Genomic DNA, 11759 nt, shown 5'->3' with positions numbered 1-11759 from the left:
GTTAAGAACCAACCAAAGACTGAATGAGGTGTCTGTTCTTTTAGAAGCCGTGTTTCCATTTGCACACATGTGGAAATCCAGCCAGTCTTCATCCAAAGGCTTAACATGAGCCTGGTTATTATTTCTTCTGCAAATAATCCATTTAGCTGAACTACAAAAGATTGTCACCACGCCCATCTGTTTGACAACACGTCCCATGTTATACTTAAAATAAAGTTAATACACTTCCCAATTTGCCTTTGTTGCTATTTTATTAACAGGTGTTATTTCTGTGGGTTTTTTTTTTTCAGGAAAAAATATTTTAATGGTGTTGTTTTATAGCATGTTGGCTAATTCCAGTAGATCCTCTTTTCTCACTGCTGCCGTGTCTCCAGGATTTGAATTATATGGTAGGGTTTGTTTCTGTCTTTTAGACGGTGTCTGTTTTCCCATTTCTTTTCCGTAGGAAATGACGTTTTTATGTATCTTGATCCAGCGTGTGTACTTTTTACTCCACACCAAGGTGCATCTGTCTCAATCATTAGGTACTGACTGCAGAACTTCCAAGTTAGCTTCAGTCTTCAGAGAGCAACCATTAAGTCCTATATAAAGGTCCATCAAATGGTTGCCCAACTCCACCCACACCGATCCCTAGTTCTCATATATCCAAAAACCCAGTATGTGCATCTCGACAATGAGGAAACATTGGTAATCTGTTTTGACAGTTCAAATTGTTTCTCAAAATATTTGAGTTGAGTATCTTTGGGACAAAATTGAAGTTGGTCAAAATCAAGTCCACATTCCCCTATTGCGACAGCTTTTCTTTTGTTGTTCTCAGCAAGATGCAGCAATCCTGCTAAGTACTGACCAGGGCTGTCCTCAAATCCATCACAGGACACCCCACTGCACTGAAAACATGGCATCGGTTTGTGCCAACTGCAGTGCCTCTGCCCCAATAAATTCCTCTGAACGTGGGATCTGTCAGGTTGATACCAATATCCATGAAGTTGAAGAGACTCATGACAGCACCACAAGCTCCTCCCAGAAAAAAAGCCATTTCTATGGTTTTTAAAGCCTCTTTTTACATTTATTGTTTGTGGACACTGTGGTAGAAAGTCAGAAAACAGTACAGGGAACATTCTTTCTTCCACTGTGGGTTCTGGGAATGGAACTCGGCTCCTCAAGCTTGGCAGAAGGTGTCTTTACCACGGAGCCACTCCACTGCCCCCTATGTGATTTAGAATAGAACAAAAGTTCAGAGTGAGTAATTCAGCTCCATCAGTAAATAGATTATAGTTTAGGATCCCAAACGTTGGGCTTCATTTTACTAAACAACTAATCAGCTCTTGCTTCTACTGCTACAGTGTGTGAGCAATTCCCAAAGTTTTCCACTAAACAAAACTTCCTAGGTAGTCATTAAAGGCACTGGAAGTGGAAGTTCCTGGCTTCTCTTGGTATTGTTGGAACTGCTCCTTGCACATCAGCCTTTTGCAAACTTTCTCTTGTGAAATAGCTGACCAGTTTGCAGAAGTTGGGGAATAGGAAACAAGTATAGTAGGGACATTATAAATCTAGAGAAGACCCCTGTGGTGGCTCTGGCTTTCCTGACCCATCCTCTACAACAAGAAACTGCATGGCATTTTCCCTGATATGGGAGGAATGGCAAGGAGAAAGGAAAGAATAACCTGAATACAAGGCTGCTTGGAGGGATGGAGATGCTGCAGATTTGAGATGTGTCATGCCAGAGTTTCTAACTTCTTAGCAAGGTGGCCATGGTGCAGGAATTGGCTGAATGCCCCAAGTGGTTACCAGGAGAGGAGATGCGTTGCAGGTTAATAAAAAGCTAATGTTTACTGCAGGATCCTTGTGTGGCAAGGACTTGGTACAGACACTCTCATTTGGCCTTACTGACCGTACACAATAGGTGCTATTGACAATGATTGGAGTTTCGAGGGCAGAGCCTGGGCTCTGGCATCCCCAACAAGCCAAACTCCACCACCCATCTTCAGTAAGTCAACTAAAGAAGCAAGAGATAATGACAAAGTAAGAAAGGACGTTTATTTGATGTGGTCACATTGGGAAGAGTCCCTGCAATACCTTTCCTCTCTCCTGGTACATTTGGAAAGTACCGACATGAGGTTAAAGTTTAAATAGAGGCCAAGAGACACATATAACCAGACAGTCCTGGCTGAGGTCGGCTTCTCCCATCTCTGACCCATCTCTGCCTAGGCTCTAGTCTGTCCTGATAAATGCTTTGGAAATTAAAGTTGTGTGAATCACTTCCTGGACACAGTTTCTCCTCTGCATCAGAGGGCATCAGAGCTGTGCCTCTCCCTTCTCCCAGCTTGAGGTCTGGGGACCCCAGTTCGTCTGGAACCATTATGTCAATTGTTCACCAAAGTGGGGGACACAAGAATCTCTCTTTAGAACATCTTCCTTTCAGTCCTGCTAGGATAGTGGTGAATGTCATACAGGAGGAGCTGCAGTGGGCAGGTCAGCTTCCTGGAGACAGCCCACCTTTTCTTTTTCTCAGCTTCAATGGGTGTGCCCTGGAGAGGTGCAGCCCCAGGGTTTCAACCCAGGGTTGTTTCTGGCTACTGCTACTGGCTTCTCATGTTTGCCATTGCTGTGTGCCTCACATGGTGTGATCGGCACAGGGAGATACTCACTGCCTCTCATCTGTGGGAACACCTCCTGGTGACAGCCCACTTTGCTGGACAAGTTTCCTGTCGATCAGAATGAAGGTGAACTTTCATAAAATAACATTGTTTAGATGAATTAATAGTCCTATGAAACTGCTGATTTGATTTGGATAGTTTTAGGAAGTTGGGTAGTTGGTAGAAAGTTTAAGAAGATGGCTTAAGTTGTTTTGCCAGAAAGATAGAACAAAGTTAGAATCAAGACCAGAATAAGCTGCCTCCTTGTAGAGTAGGAAACAAAGGCTGCATAGGCGAGAATGGAGCGCAGTGATCCCATGCGTTCCAAGCGTGCAATTGTGCCTGCAAGAAAAACAGACAAGTCAATGATCAAGAAAGCATTTCATTCTGGGTTGAGTCTGAGTTCCTGGATCTTGTGATCTAGGGGTGCAGCCACAAGCTTCAGTGTGTACCATGAGAAGACAGAATTATAAATAAAGCATAAATAACTCTGTAAGAATGGAGAATGGATGGTCAGCCAATTTAGCTGAACAGACTTCAAAAATAAGATGTAAGAGAGATGATGTTTTAGTACTACCTGAGGGCCCAGCTAGACCACTCCTGAGCATATACCCAAAAGATGCTCCAACATCTAACAAGGACACATGCTCCACCATGTTCATAGCAGTCTTACTTATAATAGCGAGAAGCTGGAAAGAACCCAGATGTCCTTCAACAGAGGAATGGATACAGAAACCGTGGTACATATACACAGTGAAGTTCTACTAAGCTATTAAAAACAATGAGTTCATGAAATTAATTCCTAGGCAAATTGATGGAACTAGAGACTATCATCCTGAGTGACGTAACCCAGTCACAAAAGAACACTCATGGTATGTACTCACTTATAAGCAGATTCTAACCCAAAAAGCTTGAATACCCAAGAAACAATTCACACAACTTATGAAGCTCAAAGAGAAGGAAGGCCAGAAGGCGAATGCCTCAGTCCTTCTTAGAAGAGAGAACAAAAGGCTCATGGGAGAAAATAATGGGACAAATAGAGGTTGGGACAGGAAGAACCTTCATGGAGGCAATGGGAGGGGGAGGGGAGATGGGATTGGAGGAAGGGGATAACATCTGCAGAGAATATCCAATAAAAATGTAAAAAAACTTTTTAAAAATAATGTTCTATTTCTTGCTAAATACAAATCTTTGTCAGCTAAGCATCAGAAAAAAAAAAAGAAAACTTGCTACTATAGACCGGCTTACATAAATTTTGTTAGTCAATAACAAAAGAATTATTGCTTTGTGATTACATTGAACTTGTGGGAAAAAGATAGATGGGAAATGTTTTAGCTCAAAAGAAGAATACATAATCAATAATCCTGTTGTCATTTGTTTTTAATGTAATGATTTTAATCTTTTTTGAAGAATATGTTTTAAAGAATATGTAACTTGTGGCTCTGCGGTAATCTTTTCTTACATAGAGAACTTTGTCTTAGATGGTATAAAAGAGCTAAGAGAAAAAATAAAGTTGGAGTTTGCTCCATCCATCAAACATGTATATATGTGTATATGAGCACATGTGAAGTCTGTTAGAGCCTGCTCATTGGTGATTTGCTGTGTCCATCCATAAAATACACGTATGCATATGTAAAGGCCACTCCCACCCACTGTGTGTGTGCGCATGTGTGTGTATGTGTGTGCATGTGTGTGTGTGCATGTGTGCATGTGTGCATGTGTGTGTGTGTGTGTGTGCGCATGTGTGTGTATATGTGTGTGTGTGTGTGTGTGTGTTTGATTTCCTCTCCTTTTTTGCTGTCCCCAGAGAATTAAGTTTCATTCCCTCAGAAGAAGTCTGCTGAGAGCCACGCTCCGCCCTCCATGGCGTGGACTCCGCCTTCGGCAGGATGACATCACCAGTGTCTTTCCACTGAGAGAACTGACACAACGGGGATTTTTTACCAGGATTTTCCATGTTTGTGTCACACACCAGGTCACACCAGCTCATGCCCTTCTGTCTACTTGCACCTCAACATTTTGTAAAACACAGCAAAAGTAGAAGAGGTTCACAGTTCTGTGTTTAGAATGCTGTGCCACAACTCGTGTAGGGACTTAATTCCCAACAGAACAGTACTGAATCCTGGGACCCCTTAGGAGACGGAACCTACAAGGCCCATGACAACCCTCATGAAAGTGTTGGTCTCATGTGTGGGCTGGATCTCCAAGGACTAGATTAATTTTCAAGAAAAAAGAAGTTGTTGGAGAGAAGAAAGCGTCCTCTCCTGAGATCTGCTTACACGCGTCCCCTCTATATGATGCCACCTGCCATTTGGTATAACTAAAGCTCTCACTATGATTTAAACAGACAAGACTGCCAGTCTTGAAATTTGAACCTCCAAACAGAAATCTCTTTTTTTTTTTTTTAATAAAATCCAGTGTAGCCTGTCCTCAAACTTGGATGACCTTAAATTCCTAATCCTCCTAAGATTAGTACTGATATTACAGACATATACCATGATGCCCACATACCATGAACATGCTTGAACATATCTGTGTTCGACATACTTTCTCAATTCTTTGAGGTTCTGCAATAATATTTTTTAAAAATGTTATATATGTTTGAATATTTTGCCCATAGGTGTATTTGCACCTCTGCATGCCTGATGATCAGAGATCAGAAGCTGTTGGATGCTCTGAAACCAGAACCATCCATCCAGCTGATGGGAGCTGATCCAGGGCGCTCTTACCTGCCAAGCCATCTCTCTAGCCACCACTCTGCAATAAGACTTTTAAAGCTTCCTACTTAGGCAAACTGAATTTTGTAGACATTTCACTCAAAACAGCTTGTAGCTACAACATGTGACTTCGGTGTCAAAAGCTATGACTGACTTAGAAATGGGGCACTGCTGCCCAGACAGTTATTTACCCTACGATGGATACTGAAGTTAATCCAGTCACGGACTGTGGTGTACTTCCACTCAAACAGCACACTCTCAGTGTTGGGGAAGCTCACAATTTAGTGGTTGGATTTGCAGATTGATGCTGCTACCTCTACAGAGCTCCACCACTCAAGGAACACATTTTCTTTGCTTAGAAAGAAGCAAGCAAGCACCAGAAAAGGTTTAGTTACCTGGAACTGTACTTAATTTGTGTTATGAGCATGCACACACACACACACACACACACACACACACACTCACACACATCTCTTAATAAAAGCACTTGACATGATTCTAGCATCATTTATCTGATGGGTGCAGGGGCCTAGTTATGATAACCAGTAGAAATAATACTGGAGAACCAATGAAGGGAGAGTGCCATCTTGGCCATAGACACCAGTCAAAGTTTGTTTGAGAAATTTTGTCTCTTTCTCTATGTACATCATCAATTCGGTTGTCAATAAGATGAGAGAAAACATTAAAACAGCACACTTCGGTAACTTGCTGACAACTTCTAAGATTGTGCTTATATAGCAGGCAGTTTATAGTAGCTCTATTTTGTAGAAGCATTGTTCTCAGTTCTCCCATTTCTTGATTAATTTCTGCTAATATTTTTTCTATACTATTGGTAGTTTTTAAATTATACAGGCTACTTTAGAAAGTCTGTTTGTAGTCCTACAATAACTCCTGCAAAGGAAACAGAAAGGCCATGGTGGCAGCAGCAGTAACATCTAATAGAAGTAAGGAATCATGGCAATTCTCAGGAAGAGCTCTTGTGACTCTAGCCACTCACTGTGGAGATTCGTTGGGGAAAAGGATGTGACATGTTCTAGCCCACACAAACCGTTAGACACAACAGGGAGTGTAGCATAAGTATCATGTCCTCAGAAAAAAGTCTATCCTAACAGGGAGGTGTGGTGATAGTGCAATCGCACTAAGAAGGAACATTAGTGCAATCGAAACACAGATGGTGGAGGAAAAAGAAAAACGTTATGAATGAGAACATTAGCCACAGCTTTGGAAACATCAGTGGGGGCATGATCCCTTTGTCCCTGTTGTCCTTGTGTAATTTGCATGTGAACCCTCCAGGAGTGAAGGCTGTCCTCTGACACAGAAGTTTTCTTGCTGGGTTTTTAGTGCTAGATGGGGCCAGAGGTCATACTCCACGTTATGAGTTACAAACAGGTTTCCTCTTGGTATGTTATGATTGATCTTGCTTTTTTTTTTTTTTTTTTAACACACCTGTAATTTCTGTTCTCAGAACCTTTTTTCATTGGATATTCTCTGTATTTACATTTCAAATGCTATCCCCTTTCCCCCCACGCTCACTCTTCACCCTCCCCCTCCACTTCCCTCCATGAAGGTGTTTCCTCTCCCAACCACCCTCTCCACCTCAGTGCCTTGGCACTCCCTCACACTGGGAAAATGCACCCTCATTGGACCAAAGGCCTCTCCTCTCACTGATGCCAGACACTGCCATCCTCTGCTACATATGCAACTGGGACTCTCCATGTGTGCTCATTGGTTGGTGTCTCAGAAACTTTTAAAGAATATTTTATTATGTTGAAGTCTATATTATTCTGTCAGGATTGGTCAGTTAGATTAGTCCATTCCAAGACAGTTTGGTTCCCTTCTTTGGTCCAAACTATGACCCTATTGGATAAAAACAATCTTTTGCATGGCAAGACATTATCAAGGTGTTTTTATGAGAGGGGTGACTTTTATTTCCCCTGTCAGGATACATTTAGATTCTGTTGCATGGGTTGAAAATAAGATAGTAAAACTGTTAGCCATAGGACAATTATGATGGGGATTCCAACAGGAAGAACACAAAGAATATTATGTTAGTTAAAACCAAGAAAGTTTGATTTTTGGTGGTCTTTTTCAGTTACTTTCCACTTCTGTGGCTTCCTGGGGTGCCTTCTTGAGATACAAGTAATGAATCTAGTCAAGAACACCAGAAACTTTAAAGCAGTATGAATCTAGATAATCATGATGTAAGGACTTCTCTATTTAGGTCTGAGATGGTCTGTGTTGAATCTGCTGACCAATACAGCAGTGGCTGAAATGGGTCTGGTGGGTGATACCCAGCAGGTTAGAACCCTGAACATGAGGGAAAATCTTATGCAAAGCTAATTGCAATCATGTTAAGAATTAAGAGATTGGAGAAATCTGATAACAGTCACACATGCACCAGAGGGATTATGAAAGGTGGTTGACCATACTTCAGTATAGAGTAAATGTTTTTGGTAAAGGGTACAGTAGCCCTGAGAAGGGCTTAGTGAAAGAGGTCAGCCCAGTTGCTGCCAGTCTCAAGAGTGCATTTAGTTAAAATCCCCTTTAAGGTTCTAGTCGTCCTCTCTACTGTCCCTGAGCATTGTCACGAATGGGTTACTAAGGGTCATTGTCCAGCAGCAGGACAGCAAGACTGAACTGGTCTTTTTGTGATGTACGCTATTGGCCTTTCCCAGGGACACAGAGTCTGAGTCATGACTCCTTTGGCAATGACCTTTCTTTCTTGGACATAAATGAAAGGGCTTAGAGACACCAGGGAGATCTAAAGCTAGGGCTTGTACAAAACCTTACATCCGAAAGGTGTGCTCATGCTCCTCAGTGTCACCCATAGCAGAGCACACGAGTTTGGCAGTTTCGGGGGATCCAGGCATCCAAAGATGCTGGTACCCAACAGCTCCCAGAAGCTCCCTGACTGGCCTCTTAGTAGTTGGGGCTGGGATTTGCATTATGGCCGGTAGGTATGCAGGCTTGGAACAACAGTCTTTCCCCTTCTCTCAGTCCATATCCCAAAGCAGGAGGGAGGAAAGTTGAGCTTTCTTTTTGAAACTCTGTACCCTAACTGGGCTAGAGTTTCCAAAAGGCCTCTGGTAGCTCTCAGTCAGTTCTCTTAATTTTTATTGGCCAATAGTAAATCTTCCATGTACGGAAGCAAGCTTATCTCACAGCACTTACTGAAGAAGAGACATAAATCCTGGTTAGGTGCCTTATCAAAGATGGCAGGAGAGCTCTTAAACCCTTGTAATGTCTGGCCCAGGTTAATTGTCCTGATATCGAAGTTCAGGGTTGGCCAATTCAAATGCAAAGATAAGCTGACTTGATTTTGACAGGGAAATGGAGAAAATGCATCTTTTAAGGACAATACAGTGTGAGCTTTATGTTCTGGTGCTAATAAATTGAGCAGAGTTAGGGATTTGTAACAGCTGGGTGAATGGTTTCTAACCATTTGTTCATTCCACTCACACTGATTGATCATCTTGAGTTCCAGGCTTTGGACAGGAATCTAGGGAGTATTCCAGACCAACTGGCAAGAAGTAAGCATGCTTGCTTCAAGCAAGTGCCTGATATGAACCTTGACCTCTTTCTTGTTTTTGAACAAATGGGTATTGCTTGACTCGATGAACACAGCCCCTGATGTCAGTTGCACTATGTTGAGTAGCACATGTTTAGCTAAGCCAAGAGGATTGTCCTCTGCCCAGACCGTGAGGATTTCCTCCATCTACAACTTCTTCCATTCCTCTTCCAGGGAATGGGCTGAATTTTGGAGGAGAAATATTTCTACCTTATTGGGTAGGTTATAGTTAAAGTCTTGGCAAGGCTTCCCAATTGCAGCCCAAGAATGTCTCCTGAAAACAATATTATTGCCTAGTTCAAGAGGTCCTGTCCCATTAAAGAGTAGAAAAAATTAAGAATAAAAGTCATAGTTCCTTGTCCTAAGTTAACTGTCCAGTCAGTGGTCCACTTATATTCTTTAATATCCCCTGTTAACTGCTCCGACCCACAGGACAGTCAACAGGAACCCTGGATCACCTAGGAGAGACTGGGGGAACAAGAGGCTCGAAGAAGGCCATCAAGTCAAGTGGTCTGATCAAGCTGGCATTTTTTTTTTCCCAAGCTAGTTTTATACAGGTAGTAAAAGGAAATAAGGCATGGGAAAGTAAGGTATGGAACTAAGGGAACTTTCTGGTTAAAGAATTTCTCACAATACCCTTGAGGAGGGGGATGACCTAGGTGTAGGAGGGAGTGTTCTGCCTAGTAAGATCCGTTGTCTGGGTGACTATTCTACTTGGCTAGCTACCTGATCAAAGTGAGATCACCTAATTTCTGGGAAAAGGCCTTTACTGTGGGAAACAGAAACCTAGGCTAAAATCTATGTAAAATGGCGTTGCTCAGACTAAGGAAGTTTCTTAATTCTGTCAGCTCCCAGCAGTTAACGCCATACTTCCATTGCTTAGTTGGCAAGATGTCCTAGGAATTCCCATTATACCTAATGAGTAGCCCTCATATCTACCAGTAAGTTTACAGCTTTGTCCCCAGTGGTGAAGATTACCATTGGCTTCTAAAGGCCTAGTTCAAAGGAGCCTTGGCCTTGCTAATCCTCCTTAGCTATGGGTTGGCTTTGGTTTGGGGTCCTACATGTTCTCATCATGGGATTCCTTCTTCCAGTGATCCATTTCTTTGTAGTGGGCACGTTTATCTTTTTGCAAAGGTTTTCTCTTTTTATCATGACAAAAGATCTCTATTGTCTCTGCTGTCCAACTCTTTCTGGGCTTTTTCTAATAGCTCTGACTGGTTCTTTTCTGTTAGCCCATCCATCTTTTGTGTCTTTCTATGTATGTCAACTGAGTAACAAAGGTAATGCTAATAGCTTTGATATTTTCCAGGTCTTCTGGGTTTACAAGGTGATTAATGTCCAGGAGACTGAAGGTGATTCTTCTGGAAAATGTTACACTACCTTAGACAGGTTAGTGTGCATTCTGGCTGCCCATTTCATCTCTTCCAGCAGAACCTGGTGGCACTCGCCAAGTGACCTCCTACCTAAATCTGTGTTATTTTCCCACTGGGGTCTCCATATTGGCAAAACTCCTCTGGTCATCAGTCACTGAAGCTACTTTAGGAGTGTGTCAACTGCTTTCATGAGAATCCATTCCTTCTCTCCAGTCGTATGGAGGACCTGCTGGAAGTTCTGTTGGGAGGTAATTGAAAAAGATAGAATAGATTAGAGAAATTAAGTCAGGGTTAGTGCTGAAAGCAGGGTTCTGGTTCTTCCTGTTGTAAAGATCTGTAGTGGAGAATGGGGCAGACAGGTAGTGTTGTGAGAAACTGCTGCAGGAGAATGAAGACAGAGAGAATGGAGTCTCAGAGTGACAGTGGGAGGAGTCAGGAGGGCCATAGGGGACTAGTGTGGGGAGGGGGAAAGACAGGGGAAGTAGGTCAGGACTGGATGGTAGGGTAGAGTGAAGTGGAGGATGAGGCAGAGTGGGGAGGGGTTGAAACAGACTAAGGGGCAGAAGGCTGTGGTGGGAGGGACCAGGGTGGCAAAGGTAGAGGCTGAGGTGAGAAGGGAGGAAGGTAAAAATGGTTACACAGAGGGAGAAGGGATTCTTCCTCCTGTGAGTCCTGCAGAATAGATTTCAAGGGGGCTTCTGGGGACTCTGCTACAGGCCCTCAGAGGGTCCAGCTTGGCCACCTTGCTCATTACAGACTATACAAATCTTCATCCAGAGGCGGGTGGGTTGGAAGCTGCTTCAGCCTAAGGCAAGATATTCAATCTGATCTGCATGGCCAGGCTTACAGAGGGTGACATTCACCATTGTCTAGGTTAGCTGAAAATTAAAAGTATCCTCAGGGGATCATTCCACCCCAAGTGAGGGTTATTTGGTTTCACTGAATGTTCAGAGGTCATTCTTGGTGATAGGATAATCATATTCGTCCTTGAGTACAGGCAAGTAAAGTTTGTTAAAATTCTTTAGAACTGGCTAGAGGGCTGTTAGGTATGAGAGTCTTATTACCCATGTCGTTCATCCATTTAGACACCCCAAGAGCCACAGAAACCACTTAACACAGAAAGTACAAAATTATGGAGATCATAAAAATGAAACCAAAGATAAAATAGAGAAGACAAAAAAAAAAAAAAAAACCAGACTGAGAATCTGAGGTGAGCGGCGCAGCATCTGGCTTTGTGCTCTGGACAGGAGAGGACTGAGTCTTCAGACCCTCCTGGTCCCAGACTGGGATTCCAACAGAACTCGATAACACAGAAAATGACTCACTAGACTAGCTGACCAAGAAGCTCAGGGATGATCCTGTCTCCTTCACACCGGGCTAAGATAACAAGTGGGCACCAGTATCCTTGGTGCTTTTATTTGTGTTCTGGGTCCTCACACTCGTAAGGCAAGTGTTTTGCTGG

The 11759-nt window shown here is 42.8% G+C and overlaps 1 pseudogene across 1 annotated transcript; it reads right to left on the bottom strand.

Annotated features, from left to right (window-relative positions):
* Positions 1–216: 216 nt before the first annotated feature.
* Positions 217–1000, bottom strand: LOC308423723 (deoxyribonuclease TATDN1-like; annotated as a pseudogene). The gene is made up of 2 exons: positions 725–1000; positions 217–581 (listed from the first exon to the last, which is right to left on the bottom strand). The product of its transcript is annotated as a deoxyribonuclease TATDN1-like (transcript).
* Positions 1001–11759: the final 10759 nt, after the last annotated feature.

Source organism: Micromys minutus (assembly GCF_963924665.1).
Source record: "Micromys minutus genome assembly, chromosome: 8".
Lineage (NCBI taxonomy): Eukaryota > Metazoa > Chordata > Mammalia > Rodentia > Muridae > Micromys > Micromys minutus.
Note: the sequence above shows the minus strand (reverse complement) of the source record. Positions and strands in the feature narration are given on the sequence as shown.